The sequence below is a fragment of the Salmo salar genome, chromosome 01 (genome assembly GCF_965601325.2).
Source record: "Salmo salar chromosome 01, fSalSal1, whole genome shotgun sequence".
Classification (NCBI taxonomy): Eukaryota; Metazoa; Chordata; class Actinopteri; order Salmoniformes; family Salmonidae; genus Salmo; species Salmo salar.
The window spans coordinates 8421636-8427635 of NC_138291.1; the positions used below are offsets into that span (position 1 = coordinate 8421636).

Sequence of the window (6000 nt, forward strand, 5' to 3'; positions counted from 1 at the left end):
CTTTGTTGCGAAATAGGAAGCCAATTCTAGATTTAACTTTGGATTGGAGATGTTTGATGTGAGTCTGGAAGGAGAGTTTACAGTCTAACCAGACACCTAGGTATTTGTAGTTGTCCACATATTCTAAGTCAGAACCGTCCAGAGTAGTGATGCTGGACAGGCGGGCAGGTGCAGGCAGCGATCGGTTGAAGAGCATGCATTTAGTTTTACTTGTATTTAGGAGCAGTTGGAGGCCATGGAAGGAGAGTTGTATGGCATTGAAGCTCGTCTGGAGGGTTGTTAACACACTGTCCACAGAAGGACCAGAAGTATACAGAATGGTGTCGTCTGCGTAGAGGTGGATCAGAGAATCACCAGCAGCGAGAGCGACATCATTGATGTATATAGAGAAAAAAGTCGGCCCGAGAATTGAACCCTGTGGCACCCCCATAGAGACTGCCAGAGGCCCGGACAACAGGCCCTCTGATGTGACACACTGAACTCTATCAGAGAAGTAGTTGGTGAACCAGGCGATGCAATCGTTTGAGAAACCAAGGCTATTGAGTCTGCCGATGAGGATGTGGTGATTGACAGAGTCGAAAGCTTTGGCCAGGTCAATGAATACGGCAGCACAGTATTGTTTCTTATCGATGGCGGTTACGATATCGTTTAGGACCTTGAGCGTGGCTGAGGTGCACCCATGACCAGCTCTGAAACCAGATTGCATAGCGGAGAAGGTGCGGTGAGATTCGAAATGGTCGGTAATCTGTTTGTTGACTTGGCTTTCGAAGACCTTAGAAAGGCAGGGTTGGATGGATATAGGTCTGTAGCAATTGGGGTCAAGAGTGTCCCCTCCTTTGAAGAGGAGGATGACAGCAGCTGCTTTCCAATCTATGGGAATCTCAGACGACACGAAAGAGAGGTTGAACATGCTAGTAATAGGGGTTGCAATAATTTCGGCAGATAATTTAAGAAAGAAAAGGGTCCAGATTGTCTAGCCCGGCTGATTTGTAGGGGTCCAGATTTTGCAGCTCTTTCAGAACATCAGCTGAATGGATTTGAGAGAAGGAGAAATGGGGAAGGCTTGGGCGAGTAGCTGTGGGGGGTGCAGTGCTGTTGACTGCAGTAGGGGTAGCCAGGCGGAAAGCATGGCCAGCTGTAGAAAAATGCTTATTGAAATTCTCAATTATAGTGGGTTTATCGGTGGTGACAGAGTTTCCTATCCTCAGTGCAGTGGGCAGTTGGGAGGAGGTGTTCTTATTCTCCATGGACTTTACAATGTCCCAGAACCTTTTTGAATTTGTGTTGCAGGAAGCAAATTTCAGCTTGAAAAAGCTAGCCTTGGCTTTTCTAACTGCCTGTGTATATTGGTTTCTAACTTCCCTGAAAAGTTGCATATCACGGGGGCTGTTCGATGCTAATGCAGAACGCCACAGGATGTTTTTGTGTTGGTTAAGGGCAGTCAGGTCTGGGGAGAACCAAGGGCTATATCTGTTCCTGGTTCTACATTTTTTGAATGGGGCATGCTTATTTAAGATGGTGAGGAAGGCATTTTTTTTTAAATAACCAGGCATCCTCTACTGACGGGATGAGGTCAATATCCTTCCAGGATACCAGGGCCAGGTCGATTAGAAAGGCTTGCTCGCTGAAATGTTTCATGGAGCGTTTGACAGTGATGAGTGGAGGTCGTTTGACTGCTGACTGCTCTTGATAGTATCACCGCTCTTGATGGTATCACCGCTCTTGATGGTATCACCGCTCTTGATGGTATCACCGCTCTTGATGGTATCACCGCTCTTGATACAGTAGCGGGTTTATTTTTTTGTCTCATCTTATTCCTATTTAGAAGAGATTACTTTCATATCCATAATTATGGATTTATGTGTAGTACAGATCAGGGACTCATGATGAAATTTCGTTACCGGGTGAATTTACCACAGGTGGACTCCAATCAACTTGAGATTTTTCTACAAGGATGATCAATGGAAACAGGATGCGCCTGAGCTCAATTTCAAGTGCCATAGCAAAGGGTCTGAATACTTATGTAAATAAGGTATTTCTGTTTGTTATTTGTAATACATTTGCAAAAAAAAAAGTATGTTTTTCGCTTTGTCATTATGAAGTATTGTGATGTCATTATGGGGTATTGTGATGTCATTATGGTGTATTGTGTGTAGATTGATGAGGAAAACATGTAATGTAATCTCTCTCTCTCTCTCATCACAGGGCAGGAACTGTGACTTTATGACAACAGACATCCTCTGCCCCATATTCAGTGGCCTGACAGGAACATAATGGAGCCGTCCCAGAATGGAACAATAATGTGTACACTGTGTAGAAACTAGTTGGCCTAAAAACGGCCTGGGGATTAATACCAACAGGGGAATCTTCTCTTCCTCTGCTCAGCCTTTAATAGGTTACTTAATCCTACCTTTACCTGGAGTTATACAATCCTACACAGATAGACATGCAAACGCACCTGTTATTGTCTCTGTACCCGCTGAGTTAACTCATCAGAGATGACCATCTATAGATATTTTTAGTGGTTATGTGACCAAACCATATAAACATACATAGAAACATTTTGTGTTCATCTGTGGTTATATAACTAAAACCTAAACAGGTTTCACTACAGCAAAACACTACCTCCACATTCCACTGTTAAGACAGCAGAATAGATGGACCCAACAAGTGAATCTGAGACTACAATCGACTATCTACAGTACAGTCATCTTCCATCAAACACACACACACACACACACACACACACACACACACACACACACACACACACACACACACACACACACACACACACACACACACACACACACACACACACACACACACACACACACACACACAGGTCTACCCTAACACTAACCACCACACACACACCATTACGCACTAGAGCCCCTAACTTCCTGACATTCTACTCACATAGTCAGGAAACATGATCCAATCCGATAGAAGCAGTCTGAGGTGAATTCCTTCAAACTGCTCTGCATCTGGCTCCCATACTGTACCAGTGTCTGTGAGTGTTTGAGCTAGCCGTGTCTACCTGGACCAGTGTCTGTGTGTGTGAGTGTTTGAGCTAGCCGTGTCTACCTGGACCAGTGTCTGTGTGTGAGAGTGTTTGAGCTAGCCGTGTCTACCTGGACCAGTGTCTGTGTGTGAGAGCCGTGTCTACCGTCAGCCCACACACACTGTGGTTAGCGCCTGCAACAGGTTCCAACCCACTCCTGTAAGATGGCCGCTAGCTAATCAGACCTGGAGGGGAGGAGGGGGGAGGATAGAAAGCAAAGCCTCCTTAATCAGCTGAGATCTGGCAGGGTAATGGTGTTAGGGATAGGGTTAGGTTTAGGGATAGGGTAGGGTTAGGGTAGGCATAGGGTAAGGATAGTGATAGGATAGGGATAGGGTTAGGGTTAGGATAGGGATAGGGTAGGGTAGGGTTAGGGATAGGATAGGGTAGGGTTAGGATAGGGATAGGGAAAGGGTTGGGATAGGGTTAGGATAGGGTTAGGGATAGGGTTAGGATAGGGTTAGGGATAGGGTTAGGGCTAGGGATAGGGTTAGGATAGGGATAGGGTTAGGATAGGGTTAGGGATAGGGTTAGGATAGGATAGGGTTAGGGATAGGGTTAGGGCTAGGGATAGGGTTAAGGATAGGGTTAGGGCTAGGGTTAGGGTTAAGGATAGGGCTAGGGCTAGGGTTAGGGATAGGGTTAGGGTTAGGGGGAATGATACACACTTCCATACAGAACCGGTTAGTTGCAGCAGACAGCTCAGAGGAAACAGACCACAGAACCAGAGCACATGGACATCCTACTGAGGCTAGAACTTACTGGATGACTCTATTTGAGTTAGGGTTAGTTGGATAGTTGCAGCAGACAGCTCAGAGGAAACAGACCACAGAACCAGAGCACATGGACATCCTACTGAGGCTAGAACTTACTGGACGACTCTATTTGAGTTAGGGTTAGTTGGATAGTTGCAGCAGACAGCTCAGAGGAAACAGACCACAGAACCAGAGCACATGGACATCCTACTGAGGCTAGAACTTACTGGACGACTCTATTTGAGTTAGGGTTAGCTCTACTTGAGTTAGGGTTAGGGTTAGCTCTATTTGAGTTAGGGTTAGCTCTATTTGAGTTAGGGTTAGCTCTATTTGAGTTAGGGTTAGCTCTACTTGAGTTGGGGTAGGGTTAGCTCTATTGGAGTTAGGGTTAGCTCTATTTGAGTTAGGGTTAGCTCTACTTGAGTTAGGGTTAGCTCTACTTGAGTTGGGGTAGGGTTAGCTCTATTTGAGTTAGGGTTAGCTCTATTTGAGTTAGGGTTAGCTCTATTTGAGTTAGGGTTAGCTCTATTTGAGTTAGGGTTAGCTCTATTTGAGTTAGGGTTAGCTCTATTTGAGTTGGGGTAGGGTTAGCTCTATTTGAGTTAGGGTTAGCTCTACTTGAGTTAGGGTTAGCTCTACTTGAGTTAGGGTAGGGTTAGCTCTATTTGAGTTAGGGTTAGCTCTATTTGAGTTAGGGTTAGCTCTATTTGAGTTAGGGTTAGCTCTACTTGAGTTAGGGTTAGCTCTATTTGAGTTGGGGTAGGGTTAGCTCTATTTGAGTTAGGGTTAGCTCTATTTGAGTTAGGGTTAGCTCTACTTGAGTTAGGGTTAGCTCTACTTGAGTTAGGGTAGGGTTAGCTCTATTTGAGTTAGGGTTAGCTCTATTTGAGTTGGGGTAGGGTTAGATCTATTTGAGTTAGGGTTAGCTCTATTTGAGTTAGGGTTAGCTCTACTTGAGTTAGGGTTAGGGTTAGCTCTATTTGAGTTAGGGTTAGCTCTATTTGAGTTGGGGTAGGGTTAGCTCTATTTGAGTTGGGGTAGGGTTAGCTCTATTTGAGTTAGGGTTAGCTCTATTTGAGTTAGGGTTAGCTCTATTTGAGTTGGGGTAGGGTTAGCTCTATTTGAGTTAGGGTTAGCTCTATTTGAGTTAGGGTTAGCTCTACTTGAGTTAGGGTTAGCTCTATTTGAGTTAGGGTTAGCTCTACTTGAGTTAGGGTTAGCTCTATTTGAGTTAGGGTTAGCTCTATTTGAGTTAGGGTTAGCTCTATTTGAGTTGGGGTAGGGTTAGCTCTATTGGAGTTAGGGTTAGTTCTATTTGAGTTAGGGTTAGCTCTATTTGAGTTAGGGTTAGCTCTATTTGAGTTAGGGGTAGGGTTAGCTCTATTGGAGTTAGGGTTAGTTCTATTTGAGTTAGGGTTAGTTCTATTTGAGTTAGGGTTAGCAACTATTTGAGTTAGGGTTAGCTCTATTTGAGTTAGGGTTAGCTCTATTTGAGTTAGGGTTAGCTCTATTTGAGTTAGGGTTAGCTCTATTTGAGTTAGGGTTAGGCACTATTTGAGTTAGGATTAGCCACTATTTGAGTTAGGGTTAGGTCTATTTGAGTTAGGGTTAGCCACTATTTGAGTTAGGGTTAGCCACTATTTGAGTTAGGGTTAGCTCTATTTGAGTTAGGGTTAGCCACTATTTGAGTTAGGGTTAGCCACTATTTGAGTTAGGGTTAGCTCTATTTGAGTTAGGGTTAGCCACTATTTGAGTTAGGGTTAGCCACTATTTGAGTGTTCCACAATGTGGTTTTTAAAATGTCTATGTAGGCTCTCCAAGAGGACGCTTGGCCACGCACGTGTCAGAGCAGAGGGTAGAATTCAGTTCACAGTGGCTGGCAGCTGAAAGGCTCTCCAAGAGGACATTTGGCCACTCATGTCTCAGAGCAGAGGGCAGGAATCAGTTCCCCGTGGCTGCCAGCTGAAAGGCTCTCCAAGAGGACGCTTGGCCACCCACGTGTCAGAGCAGAGGGCAGGAATCAGTTCACAGTGGCTGGCAGCTGAAAGGCTCTATTTTGAATACAGTTTAGGGATTAGCTTCTGAGAAACTTAGGCACAGTCCTTCACACTGAGGCACAGTCCCCTTCACACACACAGCACGATTATAGAATGACATCTTACTTAGATCTTACCAAACAGA

At 44.8% G+C, this 6000-nt stretch overlaps 1 protein-coding gene across 1 annotated transcript in view; it reads right to left on the minus strand.

The window, feature by feature from the left end:
- Positions 1-3615, minus strand: part of rp1l1a (rp1 like 1a) — a 28869-nt gene extending 25254 nt beyond the window's left edge. Inside the window, exon 1 of the mRNA XM_045712036.2 lies at positions 2920-3615. The gene's annotated coding sequence lies outside the window, so the exon portion shown is untranslated. The remainder of the gene's footprint in view (positions 1-2919) is intronic.
- Between the last annotated feature and the right edge of the window lie 2385 nt (positions 3616-6000).